Here is a 25,287-nt window from a genome sequence, read left to right on the forward strand (position 1 = left end):
ACACTACTGCATGGAATTATGCTGCAAGTGGAACTTTCCAATTATCAGAGAAGGTTTCCGAGAAGATCGTGAAACTTTGTGCCGACGTACAGATCGAGGGAACAGAGTCAAGAACTCCACTTGTTACATTTGTTGGTAGTCATTCCCTATTTTCTCATACTGATCAGTGTCCAGCATGTCCTCAGGACTGAAGCAGATTCGGGGGGGGTGGATTGGGAGCTCGCCTACTTTGAACATGCACAGTGAAAGGACACTCTGAAGTATTACTTAATTTGATTTCTTTTCCATAGTCTAGCAAAGGAACTGTATCCCGATCTAAAGGACAATTGACACTTACAAGAAGGGGAAGGGGAACACCCCTCGACAACAGACACTCATGAACTCAGAACCTGAAAAACGATAATAAGTAACAAAACACTAACATCAACATTGGTGAATGATCGAGATGGGGGCCCAGAACAGTAACCTGGTCCTCCCACAAGAAGAGAGGCCTCCCGGCTTCTCTGGAAGGAAATGCTGCCGCCCTAACTTATCGAACCATAATGTACTTATGCATTGTATTTAACATTATTTTACTGTCATTAACAATTAGAAGTGCATTCTATATTGGTGCACAAAGTGTTCCAATTTCAGTGCACCCACCTAATGATATACGCATAAAACCCACAAAAGTACCCAGGCCTCATATAGTCATTCCAGTCCCTAGAAGATCTGATGGTGGAGCGAATGAACTTGAAATGGATGTGACTAGCAATGAAACACACACTCTTGTGGTAAAAAATGAGCAGGAAAGCTGGAGACAGGGTCGGCACGAACTGAATGAAGAAAAATTACTGACAACTACATGCACACAAACACTGAATGTACACGAAACAGGCCTAGCACTAAGGACTACAGGACCACAAGCCAAAGCTGCATGAGGGAAGAGACCTCCTGCCATGGGAAACGTCACAGAAGCCGTAATGAAAAAACAAGAAGGGTTAAAAGAAAACCCAAGAGAAGTAGTCATATCAGAAACCCTTGAGAAAACCAAAGCGGCCTCAGAAAAGCTTTCCGCAAGGACGCAAATGTTAGTAGTCTTACTATTCCCATACATAGCCAGAGCAAAGAAACTACAAGAGGAAATGAAGAACAAAACTGCCGAGACTGCAGTACCCAGCATATATGTTCCAACACAAGGGACAAGTACCAGTTCCACAGTACAACCATATACTAGACCAATGCCAGAATGGATAGGAACATTTATAACCCGGCAGAGAAGGATGTATGAAGAACGGGAAAGAGCTGACAGACTCTTGTCCACTCAAATGGCAAAGATGAAGAGGCCTGAGCCATGGACCATGATACCTGAGAACCCTCCAGCAAGAAAAAGCCACATGGATGCCTTCAGAGATATAGTAATAGCAAACTACATGAAAACCTTAAGAATCAAGAGAAGCATGCACGAAGACGACAATGAACTGAACGATTACCTGGATAGTAGAGCACACCTGGGTCATAACATTTGGTACCAGCACATGAAGGAAGTTGGAAGAAGAAATTCTGAAAGAGAATGCTATGTTTGTGCTCTACTACCGTATAGCATGGGAAAATCCAAGATCTTCGTGGCTGTAGAAATTGATGTCCAGACAGCGCATGTAGCCATGTGCAAAACTAGAGGCCAGTTTATGGGAAGTGACGCCTCACTGATATGGGCAACTGCAACAGCCTATCCCGATGAAGATGATTATGTTCAGGACATTAAGACAAGAAACAGGGCTCATACGAGGAATCATGTGGTCAGATACGAGAAGCCTGAAGTTAAAGGAGCAGGAATAAGATGGGAAGTAAACCCGAGACTAAATGTCCAAGGAAAAACTCCAGAGGAAGCTCAAAAGTGGAAGAACAGAGCCCAAATGCAGATTTGGGGAACAGTACTTTTACCAGACGGATGGGAGAAAGGAGTTGTAATCTGCAGAGCATGGATGATCATTGGACTCAACAAGGAAACTGTTGACATTGTGCAGAATGGCTGCAAGCCATTGTGGCCAAACCTTGCAAAACTGCTGACATGGGTCGAAGACAGAGGAGGACCCTTGCAGATAGTGCCACTGGAAAGCGCAAAATTCTGCTTCAGAAACAATGGCACTAGAAGGATGGGAGAGAATCAGAACTCTGAAATAGTTGTTGATGCTCCAGGAATGGTTCACGGAACTGCAGTGATCATGGATCATTATTGGGCATGTGGATCCAAATCATACATCAGACTGTCAAGAGACTAGGGAGGCATATGCACGATAGTGAACGTTCATGTTCCAGCATTAGTAATCCCAAAAAGTGACCTGAACATTGACAGTTTCCCAAAAGCAGATGCTGACCTGGGGAAGAAGAGATCTGTGGAACTGATAACTCGATGGAAGAGAGAGAATTACTTTTCTGCCAAATCAGAAGAAGCCTTTCATGCAATCCCACATGAACACAGGCTGTTCAGCCTCACCTCATCAGTGCTCACGACAATCTTCATGCCAAGATTTCAAGTTGGAGCAAATACTAAATGGTTGCAGATAATCAGATAGGAGTTACTGCAAACTATCAACACGACCATAAAAGGATTCAATGCAATCAAGTAAGAGCTAAGAGCCATCCGACTGATGACTCTCCGGAACAGATATGTACTTGACATGATCACAGCTATGGATGGAGGAGTTTGTGCAAAAATTGGAGAATCATGTTGCACATTTATACCTTCTCATGACGAGGAAAATGGAACCTTAACAGATGCTAAAGGAATGCTGACGAACCTACAGAACCAGATGATTAATGAAACTGATGAAGTTGATGATGACAGCTGATTTGGATCACTATTTTCATGGGTTCCACAATGGATGGCGGAAGCATTCAAGTTCCTAGGAGCCCTACTAGTGATGATATTGCTAGGGTTTTGCATTATCAAGATAATAATCTCACAGTGCCAGAAGACTGCGAAAGGAGCCATAGGGATTAAGATCATGATTGATGTCAACAAAGAATGGAAGCCCAGATATCTGACTGATGAAGAAATAAGAGACTTCATGAAGGCCAGTGTTCATGCACCAGAAGGAACAAAGTTTATCTATCCCAAGAAACGCAGAAATTATGTGGGAAAATGGATTTACTGCAACCCAAATGGACAATGTCAGTTGATGACATTGAACAAAGACGAACATTTGAGGACTGCAGAAAGCCTAAGAGGAGTGATAAAGATTTGGACGCCAAAAAGGCACTTCTGCAAGCCATCATGTACAGAACCAGAATATGAAGAAGGAATGAGCCCAGAAGAGAATATGAAGGTGAATATGGAAGAACCAAGTAAGATGAATCCAAAGTAGAAAATGGAAGTGGTCGATGAATCGACCAGAGGTGGGAGTGTAGAGGAGGTCCCAAATATAGCCTGCACTCCAGTCGCCCATTTTAAAGTACCGCGAACATTCACACCGAAATATGTGACTTATGATGAGCAGATAAACCAGCAGAGAGCCGCAGTAGGGCTCTGCCCAGTACCTATCAGAAGAACAATACCTATTGAAGTGCCAACAACCAGATAACGATGGGCAATAAGGTTCCCATTAGGAAAACCTTACCAGCCAATAAAACGAAATGAAGATTGCTTAAGCACTGTACAGAAAGAAACCAGGAAATCATTAATGGAGGGCGAATGGTGACGTCATGAGGGCCCGGACTAACCTACAGATAGAAGATATGACGAACCAAGGATAACACAAAAAGACGAAACGCCAGAAACAAAGATATTGTGAAAGAAGAGAACATTGTTGAAATACAAGAGAGCTTAAGCTGAAAGCGTGATGAAGATATCCAACCAGCTAACGCCTGTACATATGCTTGGAACTGCAAGAAGCTGAAGAAAACAGTGCGGCTTGCTATGCTAATTAGAAGAATAGAGCGGCAAGAGCCATTGTACACAATCTACCTCAAAACAAAGCACAATATTATAAGTGTGGGTCCACTTTGCATAAAAAGCAGAACCAACCCAGGTTATTCCAGGCCAAACGCAAGAAGTTTCATATTCTAGCATCAAGAAGAAAAGGACTGAATCGAAACTTGGCAGAGGCAGCTCATGCCAGGGTAGCTGAGGTCACACAGATAGAAGCTGTGGACAGTAGCTACTTTTAATTAAAGCTAAGAACAAGAATATCCTGCCTCTGAAGAATCGAGATAAGAAAGCAAATGCAGGTGGCAGGGTGAAACGAAAAGCAAATGCATAAATGGAGAGAAACGAGGCAAATTCATGGTGTACTAGCACGTGACCAGCGAGCGAAAGGAGGCACGGTTTCACACCTACACCTGGCACCGACCCAGACAGAGATATCAAACTTTTCCCAGACAGAAGATGCAGTTTCGGGGCCAACCACAGTGAACTAATTGACACATAGCCCATAAAGTGATGAATGATTGAAGAAAATGCAGGGTGAGCTAAGGGACGTTCTGCACCTCGTTGACCATTCTGCATGCTGTTAGGCAAAGTGGAGAGTTATGCGTGGGGTTGATGCCAACCCAATCACAGTGGACCAAATAATCTAGGGTCCTATAGTTAGTAGAACCAATGGGACGTCGTACTTTTGGTGACATCTACAGTAGTCATTTTTGAAGGAAGGGCTTAGATGCGCACCTGACCATATTTACCTAATCCTCTCACTCCTTTACCATACACAGATATAGCACCTACAATAAAGTTACCTTTTCCAACCAATAGAATTGCATGTTAACCTTTGAGTGTTACACATCAGACTATGATGCGTTTTGAGTATAAAAGTTATGTTTTGTATGAAGTTCGATGGAGTTGAAGCGAGACGGGCCGTCACACTGCTGTCGATTTCCATGTTCCCCCATTTTTTGTACTTGTCATTAAACAGACTCCCCTTTGCCAAACCAATGAGTTGTCCTTATTGATTGGTGTTGGAATTAGAGACCCTGCAACCCCATCCATCTCGAGGTGCAGTTATCTTGTCTTAAAGTACTGCAGAGCAAACCCTGACTCTATGAGCCGGCCGGGGGTCTCACGGTACACACTCTTCCTCTTACGTTATGTTTATCCCGTCTCCCTCCGTTACTCTCCTTTATTTTATTACGCATGCCTCAATTTGCCATTCTCCTCAGTGTCTACTCAACGTTCGCATATTTAATTCTTCTGACCCTCGGGATCGTGAGCCTCCGTTTACTGCCTCTTCAAACTGTTGTCCGATTCGCTTCTTGTAGATGTGGGAGGGGATTCTATGGAAACTAGGGAATGCAAGGATTTTTTCAATTACACTAACCACTATCTACGGGGAGATTCACATCCTGTCAGCCAAATAGCAAAGGTCCTACGATATTGCTGAGACTATAAAGTTTACTTATGTCGACGGACGATGGATTTTTTAATAAACCATTCTGCTACCAATCGAACTGGGTTGCCCAGACCTCTAAGATGAGTAGCAATACCCTGGGATGCAGATTTTATTCCTAAATCAATAATCAAGATGACTCAGGTAGTTTGGCAAAAGGAAGTATGTTTTAATGTCAAATATCTAAAACAGGGAGTACAACGAACATCAGCACTCGCTCGATCCTCTTACTCAACTTATTTTAGAAAACACGGAGGTAATATCATGCAAAATCATCATCAGTGACGTGCTGACCTGCGTCACTTACCCACATAATCTTGCGTGGCTAACTACAAAACCTATTGGAGGGAGTGATAGGCTCTAAGTGAATATCTAGGTATAAGTTCCATATCAGTATAGAACAGTGGAGGAAAGTGATAGGGTACTTAACATCAGGTGGTGCAACTAAGCCCTCCCATCAAAATGGCCACTATGAAAGTCACTAAATAAATGACGTTCCATTGGCTACACAAATGATAGGACCCTTAATTATGCGGCCCTCTACAATTGATTGGCTTCTGAGCCCCGTCAGTACTTTTCCACCTACTTCTAACAGCATGCAGACTGAACATCCAGGTGCTGGTGAGCTCGTCTTAACACTAGCTTCCCACCAATTAATGTATCAATCCATCATCACCTCAATGATCCAGTGTCAATTAGTGCTTTGAAGATTGGCCTTGAGTTTGTACTGTGCTGTGAGAATTTTAAGGAGTGTGGGCACAGCCTGCCCTCGTGCGTAGGTGTGACCACCTCGATCGTCCAACTTCATTCTTCCACGTGACTGGAGACCATGGAATCAAGCCTTTTAGTGTATTTAATATTATTTTCTAATAGTCCCCCGATGTCTTTTATTTTGCTCAAGCCTTCCGAACAGGAGTCTCTGTTCGTTCACACGATTTGTATCCAATGTCAGCTAATTCCAGTTTGATAAGACCTTGGCTTCTTGGCTCATCCAACTCCTTCTGCTGAGATTCATTTGTAATCCAATTTTCTTTTTAACTGCGACACACTGAAATGAGGCCTTCTTGCTTAATGTTCAGCACTGCTCATAATGCGTAGTGGAAACATCCATCCTTTACTCGTTCATATGCATCTATATATATATATAATGGCACTTAACGCAATCTTTTTACTATAAAGCTTGAGGCTATCTTTTAAGATTACTTTGCTGCTTGTGTTTCTTTTGCATCTGTACATGTATAAACTAGTTTAATATCTTCATCTGTTCTGGTGGCATAAGCTTCTTCACCTTGATCCCAAGATGTCACTTAACCTTGGTACTTTCTTGATGCCTCATAGAATATCTGCATTCTATGGTCTCTGCATCTCTTCTGTGTGCATCATCTCTTTCTGTGTGACGTCACCATTCACCTTTGCCATTCATCTGCTCTGCTTCTTCAGGAATCTCATTTAAATGGCCATCATATTGTCTTTTATGCAGGTACGGTTTTCTCAATGGGTACCTTGCCTCCTAGATTTTCTTAGGTATTGGTACTCTTATTGGTACTGCACAGAGTCCATGCTATGCTCTTTGTTTGTTCAACTGTTCCGTGTATGTCTCATACTCTGGCTGCCAACAGACAGGTAATAAGGGCGGGTGGTTCGAGTAGGGGTACTTGGCTCCTCCTCTACAGGCGTAGGAGAGGGAAAGTTAAAAGGCCCCTAGGAAGGCAGATAACCATCGGCTTAGGGAACACAACCATCGACCCAGTTAGAAACAGACAGGTGGCACAGTTCAATAAGAATTAACATCAATTAGGGAGGTGGGGAAAAGTCTGGGGAGTGTAGAGAGAAAGAAACGCCCTTAGTGTCAAACTTCCCCTAATACCTCAGGAGGCTATAAAGACCCTTTTAAGAAGCTGACATTCGCTTTGTTGTTGCAAAAGCCATAATAAATACTCTTCGACTGTCATATAGCTTCAGAGTGTTTCTTTGTGGCGGGCATGCCGTCAAATCAGTAACGTTGTTGTTAAACAGGATTGTGATACCCAACTGCCCATTGTGATCTATATGTATAAAATGCTTAGGTATGTTTTTGTACTCAGCTGGTGCAATTTATCAGTGTTAGATTGCCCTCTGCTGTCCAAATGGCAAAGTGCTCCCACTTCAACAACACAAACTGGATAAATAGCACAACATTAACCAGATATGCCCCTCATTCTCCCTTTCCATGTGTGTGAGCATAATTGTTCCCCCTCACCCAACCCAATTGGGTAGACAACTTTGAAAATGACCACACTACTCTGCAGTGTGCTGCTGCTAACCCTGACAATCCACTGTACATCGCTCCACTGCTACCCAGCCCTCTGCACTGTACAGTGCTTCATTTCTACCCAGCACATGCTTCGGTACATTGCTTCACTGCTACCCAGCCCGCCACACTGTACAGTGCTCTGCTTCTACCCAGCTCATGCTGTAATTGTGTTACTACGCAATCTTATGCCATCACAGGGACTCTGCAATGAAACAAGGTTGAAAATGTTGCATCTACAAAGACACATCATAGAGGTCCGTGTGATCAATGGAACTTAGATACTGTTCTTATACCGCGCATACCTCGCATTACATATGATACGTTTAGCCTTTTCAATGACCGTTACTAAGATACAGGGACTTACACCCCTTTCCTGGAAGCAATCAGTGGTAATTCCGATATTTAAGAAGGGGGACAGAAGTGACCCTGTGAATTACTGACTGACATTGACCTTGAAGATATGCTAGAATGGCGTATGGTACACTGGGAAGAGCTAGTACTGCATATTTCTGAGGAACAACACATAACAGTGGGTTCGACCATAGGATGGTTTGGTATTCCAATTGGGAAGGGAGATGAAAGACACTGTGTGGTTCTGATATGCTACTGTTTCAGATAATTTTTTTTATAATTTGAAGCAACGTTATCCCATGTGAGTCAACAAGAAAGCACTTCCACAGATGAAAAAAAAAGAAAAGAAAAAAGGAAAGAATACAAATACACAATCAGAGGGAAAAATTGCTCTCTTTCGAGGGATTATAAATATGTTCCTGAATGTTAAGAACTTGTGAACTGAATTGTAATTGTAATTATTTATTTATAGAGCGCTTATACACAAGTGGAGGGCTTCAAAGCACTTAAAGGTGGGAAGGGAACAAGGGAATACAGTAATCATTCTTAGGCCTTGAAGTTTCCGAATAATCTAACAGAAAAAGTAGCATACTAGGCCTGACAGAATTTCTCCTGGTGCAGGTGCATAAAGTGTTACAGTTGTGACCAAGCTAGGGCGGAGGAACAAAAAGGGTGGGGGGACAGGGCAGATGAATTTACTAGTCATAGTACATTTAGGTCTTTCATGCATACATACAGAGGTGCGAGGAAGGAGGTGTGGGGGGACCAAATGAATCCAGTCCAGCCGGGCCCTGGGTTAAGTGCATAGAGTTTGCCCCGCTCATGGAGCATAAGCTGAAAGTGCAGTAATGCTGAACATAGTGCAGCAGCCCATAGGCAAGTGCAAAAGACTGGCGGGGGAGCCTGGGACTTGTAAGGCTCTGGAGGTGAACCAGGCAACCAGTCAGCAACAGCTGAACAGAGTTTGGGAGGAAGGAGGGTGGAGAGAAAGAGAACAGAGATTAGCAGGCGAGAGGGAGAGAGGGAAGGAGAAAGAGAAGAGGAAGTCTTGAGGAATTTCTAGAACTTAGGTTGCTCAGGCTCAAGATGGAGAGAGGCAGGGAGGCTGCTTCAGAGGGAGGCACCCACAGAAGATAAAGATCTACCCCCAAATCTCTGTTTGTGAAAGCGGCTCATCCGCAGAGAGTTGGAGGAGGACAAGCGGAGGACTCTAGAGGGAGATCATTTAGGAAGGGAGCGTTGTAGATAGTGCGGGACCCGGCCACAGAAAGCCTTGTGGATTATGCAGAGGGTCTTGAACTTGATCCTTCTGCCATGGGGAGCCAGTGGAGGGATTTTAGCGCCAGAGAGATGCAGTCCCTGGGCTTGAGGCCAAGGATAAGTCTTGCGATTCTGTTCTGGATGAGTTGTAGGTGACTGAGAGTAGAAGTAGGAAGATTGAGAAAGAGGCTGTTGAAATAGTCCAGCTTAGAGAGAACCAGGGCTCTCGAGGTGGTGAGCCTCTGGGGGAAAGTGAGAAATGTTAAAATGCCTCTGAGGAGGTGTATTTGGTAGTGTGACTTTTTGGAGATGTCTGAGATGTGAGAAGAGAAGGAGAGAGTGGAGTCGAAGATGACCCCTTAGATGTTTGCCTCATTGTTAGGTGAGGGCGCTGGGCCAAGGGAGAACGATCTCTGTCTAACTGGCATTCAGGCAGAGATTGTTAGCAGCACACCAAGACTGATTTGTGGATAGACAGTCAGGGATGAGCGAGGAGGAGCAGGAGGCTGAGGATAACCTGAAAGAGAGCTGCGTGTCATCCGCATAACACTGAAGGTTAGAGGTAAAGGTAGAGATGCTGTGGGCCAAGGGGGCCATGTAGATATTGAAGAACTAGGGGGATAGATTAGATCCCTCGGGGACACCACAAGTAGAGAGAGTTATAGAGGAGAGAAAGAACCCAAGTTCCACCTTGGAGGGCTGGTCAGAGAGAAAGGAGGCGAGCCACGCCAGGGCCTGATTTGTGATGCCAAGGGTATCACAGAGACCGGAGATCAGGATGTTGTGGTTTACGGTATCGAAAGCTGAAGAGAGGTTGAGAAGAATGAGGACAGAGGGAGAGTTAAAGTCAGGATTTAAGAGCAGTTATTTATGGGTGTTCAGAAGAGCAGTTTCCATGCCTCTGCATGCTCTAAAGCCAGACTGATGGTCATGGAGGCAACCAACAGATTCAGTGTGGAGGGTAAGTTTAGTGATAGCCAGGAAAGGGGGTGATGGAGATCGGGTGATAGTTTGCCGGAACAGATGGGTCGGCAGAGGGTTTTTTGAGCAGATGGTCAACAAGAGAGTGCTTGAGAGGAGAGGGGGTAACTCCAGTGGTGAAAGAGAGTTTGCAGAGGTCAGCCAAGGCTGGAGAATGAGTGTCCATATTGTCCTTGATGGTTTTGGAGAGGAAGGGGTCCACCTGTTTGGAAGAGGCTTTCATATACCGGACTTGTCTGGAGACCTCATCAGGTGTGACAGGGGAGAGGGAGGAGAGAAGAGGGGGTACAATATATTTTTTGCAGTATCTTAAGGAAGGCATACATTTGAATACTAATTACAATATAGGATCTTAGAGACCAGGCGGCATACACCGAATTTATAAGTGATGCAATAATAATAATAGAGCCAACAAAGAGACCTAATCTAGACCATCTCTCTCTGACCCATAGGCAATTATACCCAAATACAATTGGTGAGTTCTATGAAACAAATTCTCGTTTACCCTGGGGGACACGAGAGGGACTCACACTGCATTCCAGTATTTGTTTGGCATCACACAAGTGCATACCATGGAACCCCCACATTTCTATAAACAGACACAAGTATAGCAGTGACTTTTGATCTTCGTGCGCAGTTTTGAGGATGTTTGTATTTATGTACCTGGCACGGGTTTTTGGGTGTGCCACACAACCTTCCCAAAGGTTTATGAGCGTAGATCATTGAGTAAATGAAGTTAATGAAATGAATACTAATTCTGAATGACACAGTGTTCTTGTTTATTTCTCTACCTGCCCTTTAATTATGAATTTGTATGTAATTTTATTATTATTTAAATTGTACTTTCTCAAACTGTAAATAAATGTCATTTTTCTGACACAAATCTGCACGAATTAATGGCCTTGAAAACGACCCAGTGTCGAAACACGTCTCGGCTGTCATAAGAGAAGAAATCTGGAGCAGAACCAATTTTGACTTTGCAAATCTATGTAATGTACAAAAAGACCTCTGAGACATACTGAGCGAATCAGCGAACATTACTGATTGGCACAGCGCGACTCACCGGCACAAACAATTAGCTATCTCTTTACTGGGCCGAACTGTGGACTGGCCAGTGGGCCTCTCAACATCGGGCCTCTTTTGTGTGGGGACCCTGGTCTTCTGCCCTCTGTCCTGTTGTGGACGCGCCCGTGCCTCGGGCCACTCCGCATACACACTCGCTCACACGCATCCACACAAGGAGACACGGGACACGCGTGTGTGCCTTACGGCATCCCGGCAGCAACTGCCCGCACGGACGTTCTTTATTATGAATGCGCATGCGCGGACCAGAACGAGGCTCGCGAATGCGTTGTTCATGCTTGCAACGTCACATCCCTTTTTTTCTTCAACAAAAACAACATAGCATCAACTAGAATGAACAGTATAACCTGTAAACATAAAGCATGTAACCCAATGTGGGTTGGCCGGCTGCTGTAACCTCGGCTCAGTCTCCCCAGTCCAGGACATAGTCCTTGAGGCGAGCCGGCAGTCTGCGGTTTCCTCGCACAGGGTACCGAGGGATGTTTTGCAAAGTCACGCTGGGACCATCTGCTTGCGGAACAGCCTCCCTCTGGGCGTCCTCCGCCTGACCTTCGGGGACAGCCTCGGAGGATGTGCTTTCGTCCGGTTCACTGGCCCTTGTTGAAGTGTCCACTTTTTTGAAGAAGGACCTGTTGCGGGTGACGGTCCCCTGGTTGCATGCTGCCGTGACCATGGTTCCTTTCACGTGCATGACTGTCCACGGGTGAGGCTCGTAAGGCAGTGACAGTTTGCCTTCTGGGTGGCGATTCCTCACTAGCACAGAATCACCTACGGCCACTTCCTTGTCTTGGCGACCTCTCCTCTCGCTCTCTCTCTGATTGCAGGCTACCCGCTCCTCCCTCACTTTTTCATTGTCAATGACCCCTGGTACTCTCCCTTCTACCTCCGGTATCATGATGCGAGGGCAGCGCCCGAATAGCGCTTCAGCAGGGGCTACGCCCGTCGATTGGTGCGGCGTGGTCCGATACTCTCGCAGGAATTCCGCCACCTTCTTCGGGAGGTCCTCCCCACCGCTTGCGGATATTCTCAGCACCTTGTTTAGCATGCGCATGAGCCTTTCAGCTTCCCCGTTCACACGCGGCCACAACGGGGATACTCTCCGGTGATGGATGCCCCTCGCTTTGAGATACTGTGCAAACTGGCTGCCTGTGAACGGGGGACCATTGTCTGAGCATAGTATTTCGGGGAAAGCATGGGTTGCAAACATTTTATCCAAGGCCCTGGAGGTGTACTCGACCTCCACCTCGGGATATCTGGACCATTGGTCTACCACCGCTAGAAAATACATGCCCCGACCCGTTGATCCAAAATCTACATGGCCAGTTGCCCAGGGCTTTCGCTCCGTTCCATTGAGCTGATCGGTGGAGCTTTATCCCCGGGATTCGCCGCCTGACACGGCAGACACCTTTTTATGAACAGCTCGACCATTCCCTCGAGGTCAGGGAACCACACCTTGGGTCGAAGCTGCGCTTTGGTCTTGGCTACCCCTTGGTTCCCTATATGAGCCAACTCCAATATGCGATCTCTCAGGGCCTGTGGGATCACAATTTGCCTCCCCCTCAGCAGTTGTCCGTCGTCAGAAATGGATAGCTCATCTCTCACCCTCCAAAGCGCCTGAAGGTCTTTCTGGGCGTTCGCCTGCTCCAATCGCCACTTCTAACTGCCGCTTTGATGATGTGGAACACTTCATCCTTGGACGATTCTGTCGCTATGGTGAGTCTGGACAGCCCACCTGCAACGCGCCTTCCCCCACATGACACAGCAGCTCTCGACAGTCAGACACCTCCTTGGTCTTTTCCACATTCTCTGGGTTTGGCTGTCGCCACAGATAGTCCGCCGGATTATTGGTCCCCGGTCTGTACACCAGTCGAACCCCATATTCCATAAGGGCCAGCATCCATCGCTCAATTCTGGGTGGTGGTTTTGATAACACCCCCGCCAGGATGGGCAGCAGGGGCTTATGATTGGTCACGACTACGACCGGCTTGCCAAGGATGTAGAGACGAAAATGGCGACAGCCCCACAGTATGGCCAAGGCCTCTCTATTTGCGAGTAACGCTTTTCTGTGACTGTGAGCGCCTTGCTCGCGTACGCAATGGGTCGTATGTCCCCTCTCTTGTCCGCTTGCATTAGCACCGCACCCACACCCACCGGGCTGGCGTCCACAACGATCTCGGACTCAGCGGTGGGGTTGAAGTACGCCATGGTGTCTCCGTCAGACAGGGCATTTTTGATGACCTGAAATGCCTCTTGCTCTTTCCTTTCCCACACCCAGACAGCGTCATTCTTAGTCAGTGCTCTGAGGGGTTCCGACAAGGAGGCCAAACCCTTAATGAAGCGCCCACAGTAGTTCACCATCCCCAAGAAGCTCCTTACCTCCTTTGGGGGCTGGGGCGCAGCGGCCTCCCGAATGTCCTTGATCTTTGCAGGATCGGGCGACACGCCGCTGGCATGAAAGATGAAGCCAAAAACCCCAATTCTGTCTTTGAAAACTCACATTTTTTACTGTGTAGGGTAAGCCCCAAATCTTCTAGCATCTTCAGCGTGCACTCCAATCTCTTCATGTGTTCTGCCTCTGAGTCTGCAAACACCAAAATGTCATCGCTCATATTCAAGACACCTTTCAGTCCTGCCAGCGCCCCCTGATGGTATTCTGAAAAACTTCTGCAGCAGATGAAATGCCGAAACTCAGGCGCTTAAATTGATAGAGGCCATCATGCGTCGTAAAAGTCGTGATATAACGTGAGTCCTGGTGGAGCTCGAGCTGATGATAGCCCGCCCTCAAGTCTAACTTCGAAAAAACTCTCGCCCCTTGCAGTTCTCCGATAATGTCATCGAGAGTGGGTGTAATGTGTCTCTCCCTTTTGATAGCTGCATTCGGGAGGCGCATATTGACGCAAATGCGCACCGCTCCCGGCTGTTTTGGCTTGGGGGCCACCACTATGGGCGAGACCCAGAGCGTCGGACCTTCCACCCTTTCGATGATGTCCACTCGGACCAGTGAGCAGAGTTCTTCCTCCACCTGCTCCCGGAGATGGAACACGATCCTTCGATGTTTGAGAGCCGTAGGCCTGATGGTGTCGTCGATGTGTAGACACACAGGAGGAGCTCTCAACTTTCCCACTCCTTCAAAAAATGCCTGAGAATCTGCCCACTAGCTGCTCAATGTCTGCTTGATAGACTGCGAATGCAAAATGCACAAGGTCCAAAGCCTCTGACGCCGCACAGCTAAGCAGGGAGTGGAGGCTCACGTCGGTGATGAAAAATCGTGCTTTATGGACTTGCCGCCCTTTGAAATGGGTGCCACGAAGACGCTCTTGATGGGGAGCAGTGTGTCTCTGCCGAACGTGAAGATCTTTGCCCTCGAGACATCCAACGGCGGTGGTCCCGGGATCGACTGGTAGTGATCTGAGGCCAGCACACATACCGAGGCTCCCGTGTCAATCATCACTTGTGTAGGGACCCCTTGAATGTCCACGATGCATTTGGGCTGCCTCTTTTTCCCCCTGTAGCTATGCTCGAAATGAAGAACACCTCATCCTCCTCGGCCATGTTCAGCCTCTGCATATCCTGTTCAACTGTCGCAATGCTCTTTTGCCCCCTCGACCCGCTGCCAAACAACCTGGCCGGACCCCTTTGAGTAGCCACCGGCGCAGGAGCGCGGCTCATCCGGGCATAGTGTCCGAGTCCGTTGCATCTGCCACAGGATCTGGATTTGGCGGGACATTCTTCCGAGTGTGGCGAATCGTATCCGTAATATTGACAGATGGGCACCACTCCATGCGTTGGACTTGCTTCCTGGTGTTTCTGGCTCCACTTCCTCTTTCACACGGACTGCCTCCCTACTGCAAACGCCTCTTCTGACCTGCTGGGACGCACCGCCGCGTCCATAGTGGCACCCCTCGATTCTGCCAGTTCATATATTCTTCCACTGTCCAGGATCTGTGTCAGAGTCCACCCTGGCTCCCTGAACACCTGTCTGCGCAGTTTGCCTGAGCCACAGCCTTGGATGACTTGATTTCTAATCATGGCCTCCTCGTTGTCCCATCTGCACGTCATGGCCATTTGTCTTAGGCGAGCGCAGAATTGATCAAGCGACTCTTCTTCCCACTGTTTTTCACTGTTGAACAGGAACCTCTCATAGTCCATGTTGGACAGCGGAATAAAATGATTCTTTAAGGCAGTCTTGACCGCATCATAGGTGACTACTTGCAGGTTAAGGGACTCGTAAATGCGTAGGACGTCCATGCCTGCGGAGTAAAGTAGAGTTGCCCTTTTTGCGTCATCATTCGTTTCCCCTGTTGCAGTGAAGTACATGTCCAATTTTCTTATCCACAGCAGCCATCTTGGGCCCAATTTTGAGGGTGGATCTGACGTGTCGAATTCTTGCATGGGTAACAGAGATCCCTGTTGTCTCCTCCTTACCACCACCTGCGCTGTCCCTGCATCTTTGTCACTCTCCGCCATGTTCACAGGTCGCACTGGCACCTCCTCAGGGTTCAGAGGCCGCAAACCTGACTTGTGCAGACAGTCGACATACCTCAGGCCACTGCGTGGTGGGGATCAACGTGGCCGTGGTTCCCTCCAATTACCTCTGCTTGAAAGACGGTCCTCTTGGATGTCGAGGACTGTCAGGATTCCAAAAATGTGTTCGCTGTAGTTTCTATGGAACGTGAATAGCGCACGAGCACCTTTTCAGGCCGCTAATGCCACGTGTCCTGCGTAGAAACCCATCCGCTTTCCTCGCGCTGTATTTGGGGAATGCTCCGGTATAACGTTGCTGCAGTGTGCATGCAGCGTTATGTCAGCAGAATGCTCCGTTTGCATCCCGCTTCGTCGCCAGATGTTGTGGGCGCGCCTGTGCCTCGGGCCACCCCGCACACACACTCGTTCACACGCATCCACACAAGGAGACACGGGACACGCGTGTGTGCCTTACGGCGTTCCGGCGTTAACTGCCCGCACGGACGTTCTTTATTATGAACGCGCATGCGCGGACCAGAACGAGGCTCGCGCATGCGTCGTTCATGCTTGCAACGCCACATGTCCCAGTCACCACAACGCCTTCCTTCCAACTCCCCTCCTTCTCATATGAATTTGAAGCAAATAATTTGTTCTAAAGCTTCCAGGAAGCTATTCCTCACTCTAAACAAATGTTTTACACTTTGTTATGTTTAACTAGATTTTAATATCTATATGGGGCGAATGACCTTTATAAAATCACTGCTTGGATCATTTTTTCAAATATTTATTGGGCGGAGAATTCCCCCTTCCCCACACCACTCCATGCATGCCGCCTTCGAAATCATAGTTGGAAGGGTTGCGTTTGCTCACCTTGAACTCTCAACTCATTTGGCAAGCCCTTTTGGTTGGGCAGACACCAATTTATTTACCCACAGGTTTTAACGTTGAACTGAATGTTTTGACCCGAAAAAAGTGTACATCCCAGTCAGGTATCGCGCTGCAATCTGGAAGCATCTAGTATTTTGTATTTTGCTGGCCCGCACCTCTTTTTCTGAGGAGGGCCCGCGGGGTTACACAATGATATCAAGTGATGAGTTGCGACATCCATCAGGGCCAATTGAAAGGCAGAACGGGGGTGCAGGTGGCGGCGTAATCACATTCGCGCGCAGACAAAGAGCAGCAAAACAAGCGGCAGACGCACTGAGCGCTGTCTTAAACACCACCGAAATCATCTCGCAGAAAAAAAAGCTAATTGGTTGCAGTAATTAATGGGTCCATTTTGCCTTATTGTCCTTGGGAGAGGGGATTGCTGTGAAATTTTGAATGCACGTCGAAGAGAAAGGGGGGGGGAGTGGCTGTACGAGAGGTAGACGGACAGATGGACTTAGAGGGGACACGGGCTCAGACAATGCCCTTTCATTCTGTTTAAATACCGCTGCGCGGTAAAAAAACAAAAAAACAAAAAAAAACAGGCCAGCGATGTGCTATATGGTGTCATAAGAATTTAATGACGGAAAGACCGGGTTCGCTCGCGCGGCCCTTCCAGAGAGCAAGATTTACCACATTTTATTCACGGTTATATACAAAGCGATCTCTGTGTTTTCACGCGGGCCGATGGGACCCCCAAGCGGATTAAATTCTATTCGCTGTTATTGAAAAGCTACCAGAGGTTATCCCTCAAACAGGATCATTTCTCACTGCTCCAGTTCGCGGCGCTAATGGATATTAGCAATAACACGCAGTACAATTATATGTAATGTCTTTCTCATTGAAATAGCCCAAAATCTTTCCAAATTGCCCCATGCCGCTAAATAAATCTTGGCTAGTTTTGTGAGAAAATACAATTTGGCTGGGGAAACGCACACAGCATTAGTCATGTAACAGGCTTTCCAGTCTGTTTCCGTTTGCATTTCACCCTCTCGTTGGCCCCGCTTTACAAAGATTTGCATTGGCGCAAATCAGGAGAGGCTCGGGAGCATCTCAGGTGTGCTCTTGCTGCGTCACACCTGCAAGTGGAGCACATCGTAGCCAGTCAGGCCCACTGTATATATCACGGCCGTTAATTTTACTCGGTCGTATGTAGCACTGGTAAATAGATGACCAGTCACCTTGTTTTTGCCACATTTCTTATTACCCAAGAGCAAGGGCCCAGAAAAGATTCGGAAGTTGAACATATATTTCTCCGCTTTTTTTAAAAAGTTGTTAAGAACATTCTGCTTTAGACGTGCAAAGATTCCCACTCAAAATGAAAGCATGTTTTTCAGGTGAGCAACCCTATTATTTTACAGTGAAACAGCTATCTGTCATTCATACTTCACTGCATTCAGTAATTCAAGTAAATTAAAAGCTGAACTTTTAGCGTAAGATTCCTCATCAAATCAGCCACTATTAATAAAAATGTGCATTTATATAGTGCTACGAACCCTCAGGCATTTCAGCGCTCATTGTTACTACCCTTTCTGTACTCGGCTGGGGCCTCCCTTTGAAACAGCCTCCCAACCACCCTGAAACTTGAGGAGCACCATCTCCTGTTCCGGAAACATCTCAAGACCTTCCTCTTTTCTTCTGCCTTCGCTTCTCCCCTGCTGATCTGTCTCTCTCTCGGCACCGTGCACCCGGCCACCATCTGTTCATTCGGGCCCAGGCACCTGCTCACCCTGCCACCCCTCCTGCACTGCCTCCGTGCCACCCTTTGCACTGGAGTCTGTAACTGTACACATACAGTCCCCCTCCCAATTTCTTCTGCACTTATCAGTTATGCGTATCTGAAAAACCTAGCACTTGCCACTTGCTGGCCGAACTACCACTGTCCATCGCCTTTATTTATTTATTTGACTTATTATTCATCCTCTGTTCCGCACTTTCCACTTTATCCCCCCTTCCATGCACTTTCCCCCTTTTCCCTTTCCCAAGCACTTGCGTGTTGTTAAATTTCACTGGGCCTAGTAAGATCAGTGTTTTTGTTGTTCCCCTCCCTTTTGCCTGGTCGCGCTCTGAAACACTTGTGTACGAGCGCGATTTAAATGAAATATCATATCATATTATCATACCAACAGGTTGTGGTGCTCATTTATCGAGTTTGGAAAAATTGAAGGCAGAGTTTGGCTGTGCCGGGATTTAAACTTGCATTGTTGACAGGCGCTCGCAGGATGTCAAATCAATGACTTTACTTGCTGTGCTATCTGACCAGCTAATGGTATCACAGTTACTCCCTGTGGCATGGCACTGATCCCAGGCTAGCCAACTTATGAATTTCCAGGGGGGTTACTGGTAGCCAGATTTTAGGGGCGTTCCATTGAAAGTATAGGGAGAAATGCACAGATTGCTTTTAGCAGGTAGGCCTGGTCCCCGGAGCACCCCTACACTTGGCACCCCTGACTAATGCAAAGACATCCGTGGAGCTTTGCAGGGGATCGGATATTTCAGTAGTTTCCTATGTTTTGCTCTGAGTTTTCTTACTGGGTAATGTTTTTGTTGGGGGCATTTGCCTCTTTTTAGGGAGTAAAGGTGACTAATGTGCCGCACATCTTTTTGAGATGTGTGAGAGTTGACAACACGAGCGATGAAGATTACCAGTAAGCCATTGGGCCATTCCATGTAGTCTTCTGTCACCGAACAGGACCTCTTGGGCAGTGGTGGAAATGGAAAAATGTGGTGGGGGATCCCACAAGGTCCGGGGTGGGGGCGGAGTTTGGGGGGAGGTGGAGTTGGGGGGGGGCGGCGCTAGCAGTTGACCTCTGATCAAAGGAAATGTCCAAAATAATAGTTTAAAACGGCGCAATTTCTTTCATGCTGCTTCTTTTCCAAACTATATATCAATTCCACTTTAAACCACTCCCATGGCACTGATGATGAGTTACTTCACCATGTGGATAATAGTTTTGACCAGTGTTGCTGAATAAATATTATTTAAAATACACAATTTGCATTCCACTTTATAACAAAAACTCCCCCTTGGGTACTATTGAAAGGAGGTGATTTCTGTTCGCCATAAGCAACGTTTTCTTTTACTTGAAGCACACCCGGCACAGCTCCTGCAGCTCCCCTCTGACCTCTGAAAGCAGTTGGGAATAATTAATTGATTGACCCTCCGCCGCAGTGCTTCTTATTAGGGCTCGAGTCTAGTACTAAAATAAAAGTGGGGGGACTCTGTTGCAAGCATTGGGAAGTGATGCCGCAGAAACTGAACAGATCCTAAAAGGAAATATGCCTATTTCATTTAACTTGCATTTCACAATTGAAGAAAATCTACACATCAAATAAGCATTCGCCAAGAGAACATATATTCTTATTACATTACTTGCTAATTATAAAAGGTAAGCACTTTTTTTTTAGATCTAAGAACCTTTACCAAAACACGTACTGTATAGAAGGATATCAACATTTACCATTTTAGTGATCTGTGATAAGCTGTTTGTTGGGTCTTGTGGCTAAGTCTTGCCTTCTAGTAGCCCAACCTGCGTTTGATTTCTACTCACACTGCTCTGCCTATGGCAACTGCACGCTGCAAATGGTTGCTTTTCTCAAATATTACTTAAACACACAAGGGGGGCGGCTTCTGCTGATTCAAAAAAGTGCATGGATGCCACCCACCCAGTGGCCCTTCAACCTGTGCCCTGCTTCATATGCCAAATCAAATTGTAGTGTTCAGGCATTATGCCAAGCCGATAACAGCTATAATTACTACAACTGCAGCTCATAATAGGTGGGACATACCTTAGACATCTGTGAACCTTGGCTGTGACCATTGCCACCTGACAACATTGAATATCACCTCAGTAGCTCAATGGTTTAGTTCTATGTGTGGGTAGTATGTGGTAAATGTACAGGTTTAGTGGGACAACATACAAACATTCGCAAAAGACAAATCATATATGCAGTCTAACCATCAGAGGAGCCAACTAGGAGAGAGCATAAATGGTGTAAATTGTGCTAACAATCATCATGCTGGTTGATAGCTTTGATCATTAAAGGACCATTGTGTGGTGGTAGTTGTGGAGAAGTAAATCCAAGTTAACCAGGAAGTCATATTGTATCACAGTAATTGTAGGAGAAGTAATACTAAAGTGGTGTTGCACAGCAGAGTATCACAAGTGTCTGAAAGTCCTGAAAATCCCTCCTATTAATGAGTCCTATATTGAAATCCGGTTGTCCTTATATTAAGCAGGTCTGGAGATTAGATGAGCAGTGTAGGCCATTCAATGTATTCATTAATGCCTTGTGTGTTACTTCTCATTCTAAGGGTCTATCTTTGTTCTATTATTGACAGGGCCTTTCCATATTCTGTGTGTTTGAGAAGGCTTTAACAATATTTATATGATCCTTTATAAATCATCTTTTGTGTGGCCAGGATAAATGTAATGAACTACCGAGGGGCTGTGTCTTTTCATTTGCATAGATCTGTGTGCAATGATCTATACATGTAATGCTCTCGTAGTTTTACCAATACAGCCCTTCACACGCGGACCTAATATGCAATATATAGCATTCTTAGTTTGACAGTTCATGTGTTCTTTAAGTGCCCAATTCACAATGATCTGTGTAAATGTCTTCTCTCTTTTCTAGTGAGATAACAGACTGAACAGTCTCCACATGGGTGATATCCAGTACTTGAATGTCCCAGAGGGTGCCCATTTGGCTGGCATGGAAGACTTTATTCTTGCCTTTTTTTAAACTACAGAGTTTTTTTATCTTTAAACACTTCAATGTTTCCTTCAGACTCCAACATTTCTGAATGATGTTACAGATACATTGACCTGGAGTGGCTGCAGTGTGTAAACTAGGGACAGGGGGGCTTTGCAATTTAGGATTTATCAGTGCTTGTGTGTCATAATACCAGACCTGTTTCATCAATCGTTTAATAAGATTCTCCGGATATCCATTTTTTTCCGCAGTCTTGCTTTCAAGGACTCTGTTTCTAACAATACATCTTTTTTTATTGAAGATTTAACATATATTCCAAGCAATAAACAAAGGGATTTAATAAACAAGTTTAAAAAACTCATAATAATTGTAAAAGTGTGAGCTATGATACATAAATGTAATCACACAAATGTCATCTCCTAATTCAGTAATGATTCTAGCATACTAGTATCTAAAATTTAAGAAACGTACAATTTGTTTGATTCTGTAATAGCAATCTTACCTTAATGGGGTATACATGACAGGGGTATTCATGAATTAGAGGAATAGATGGGAAAGGCCAGGGTATGACTCAAGCCACATAGAACTAAACTTATATCTTCTTCCATTAAACAGAAAATGAAAACATTACATATACAAGTCTTTTTTTAAAGTACAATTTCTCCTTAATCTTAAAAATTGCCCATTAGGCATATATATTTTTTTAAACGTTTGGTTGTTGACTCGTGTAAAGGAGCATTGTACTACAGGAGGGAAGATGGTTTATGAAATAAAGTAGTGTATAGTCTGCCTTCCATATACGTGATAAAATGACTGCTGTTCTGCAGAAGCATGAGGATGAGTAGTGGCATAACTGCCTATTCATCCCCCACACTTCTCCAAACCAACAGGCATCCCAATCATAAAGGTAAAAAAAAACACAGCTAAGAGATATCCTCCTTTGCCTTTTGTTGTAACATGGACAGAGGGAACGTTATGCTCACAGAAGGGGTGTGAATGTAATCCAATAGCAACCCAAACAGCGAAGTACAACAGTGCAAAATAATGTAATGTTCAATTAAGGTTCTATGAAAATATATATACTTGAATTAAACACACCAATGTACAACTATCACACACAATATAAAAATTAATCCCTGTAAAGTAATGCAGAGAAATGCAGACGGTAATAGTTACACTCTGTATATTCAGCAGGGAGGAAAAAAGGCCATAAAGTATCACAATGTTTGTAAAAGAATAGGTCTTGGATGAGAAAAGGGATTAAAAGTTACCTAACCAGTCTCAATGACCTAATGATGGACATGGGAGGTAGCTAGGAGTCAATAATACCTTTTTGCTATTCTTGACTGGTTTGACTGCGTCGAATCAGACTTCTTCTCATTTTATTTTATTTTTTAATTATTTATTGAGTGCTGAAAGCCAGAGGGTATCAGGGCACCACAAAACACACAGGACGGACGAGGGAGACAGGATGTAATGGCCTTAGAGAAGAGGGGACGCTTTAGGTCAAGAGGTGGGTCTTCAGAAGGTTTTTGAAGCGTGGCAGGTGGGCTTCTTTCCTTAAACCCAGAGGAATGGTGTTCCAAAGTTGGGTAGCCGGGACCGGGAAAGATCTTCGTAGTCCCCTGCTTTTTCTGGCTCTGGGCACCACCAACAGTTCCTTGGTGCTCGAACGAAGGGCCCTTGATGGCATGTGTGGTGTGAGTAGCTCCTTCCTGTATTTGGGGGCGTTGCCAGACATGCATTTCTGAATCATGCTAATGGCCTTGAAGCGTATCCTGGCCGAAATAGGAAGCCAATGCAACTCCTTGCGAGCACAGGAGAGGTGTTTGCTTTTAGATAGATCATGTACAAAGCAAACAGCATCATTCTGCACGATCTGCAGCTGGTTGATGCAATGGGAAGTGGCCCCCAATAGGAGTGTGTTGCAGTAGTCAAGTTGATGTAGTATAATTTATTTTATTTATTTATTTATTTATTTTATTGTGTTCTACAGTACCACAGTACTTTTATCACATATACAAAAATACACAATCCAATGTACATATATCCAACATTTATAAAATTACTGCAGCTTTCCTTAAAAATTCTAAAACATGTATGGTCAAGCTTAATTCATTACAGTTCAATATCCTCCTCCATAATTCATTCTCGGAGGAGAAAACCAAGCCTGCTGAAAAACAAGACCGCAAGTCCTCCATCTTAGGGCAAGTCACACACAAGTGTTTTAGCGTCTCAATATTTTTGTTACAATGTCGACATAATCTCCGTTCTTGTGGAATTTCCACACGGCGGCCCAAAACTTCTTTTGTTTGTAACAAATTCAACCTTAGTCTTAGCACTTGTGTCCTAAAGGATCTCGACGGATGTTTTTCAAGGTAAGGAGCTGGAGTATTAAAACCTTTACATGACCAAAGAAAGTGATCCCCAAAGCATTTATACTCCATTATGTCGGTTCTCAAGTTAGACCATACATATCTACACCATCTTAACTTGGCGACCTTCGGTGTCAGCTCCAATTCCTCCATTGGAATATTTGCCTGTTGAAGCATCTGAAGTGGGAGAATGGAAGAACAGGCTCCCGCCCTTCCCCTCTCGCGCTTGGCCTAGAGGATCACGGCCCAGACACCTGCCACGAGAGGAGTTTGCCTATCTACCGGACGACCAAATACCCTGGTACAGGAACATACGGATGTGCCCATCTACCTGCCCAACAGCCCGCCCTGTCCATGCCGACACCTGCGGCACGGACCAACTCGACTAAACCTACACGTCGTTAGAGATGCCATGACGACTTAGCCAACGGTCAGCACACCTGTGCAAATATACACACCGGACACTCCCGCACCAATCTACACGAAGAATATACTCAGTGCTATGACGTAGGCGACAGACATACTCACGGACGTACATCTTTATTATTTTCCACATAGGCTTTCAAAATGCAGAAACGCAAGACGCATCATGAACTTATATAAAAAAGGCTTGCTCACGCTTCTTCTAAAGAGCCATGTACCATAATGAAGAATATAACGGGGACACGATACTGAGGACAAAGCAATATGATACCGTAACCTAAAGCGCTCTGCATCAAACGGTCCCACCTATGCACCAGGCCCAAGTAGGCCGCAGGCAAAAGCTTCCATGAACATTGAATGAGCAAGAACTGGGTTGCTGACTCTGTAAAATGAGCCCGGCGAAAGCACACCGCCAAGGGCATGATGTTGCAATCTCACACGCTGCAAGCCAACGCCAAGGTCGCACCTGCAAGATAAACCAGGCACACAGTAGGAAAAACAATATTAATTGTGTTGAATTTTGCCTCAAACACGGTCCCACCTCACGTGACAAAGTCAAACCTGACAAGATGCCAAGCCCAGGAGGAAGGAGACGCCTGAATCCCACGTTTCGAGACACAGGCAGATACAATTAAAAGACTCATTTGGACATCTGAAGCAGTGGGAGTATTCGACCTCCCAACATCGGAATAAATCCTCACATTGTTTACACCTACCCATATTAAAACATTGTTGCAAATGACAGGTGCACCGCGAGCTGGGAACAGCGATAGTCCCAGACTGGGAGGCTCGCGAGCGGACCAATTAGAACTTGGGGTTCTTATCACTGACGCCATTCACATTGACCAATCCTCAGAGGTCTTCATGTAAAAATTTTCATGTATCAAATTGAAGGGACAGCCCAGGTATACCACCTGACTAACTCTCAGCCAATAACACCGTTCTCTATATGTGCGCTATACTAACCCTACCACTCGAGTAACCAATCCAGAGTGGAGATAGGTTTTTGCTAAAACTTTCCAAGTGACGCAAGTAGCGCGTCATAATAAGGTAA

This window comes from Ambystoma mexicanum, chromosome 4q (assembly GCF_040938575.1).
Source record: "Ambystoma mexicanum isolate Mex_15411 chromosome 4q, UKY_AmexF1_1, whole genome shotgun sequence".
NCBI classification, from domain to species: Eukaryota; Metazoa; Chordata; class Amphibia; order Caudata; family Ambystomatidae; genus Ambystoma; species Ambystoma mexicanum.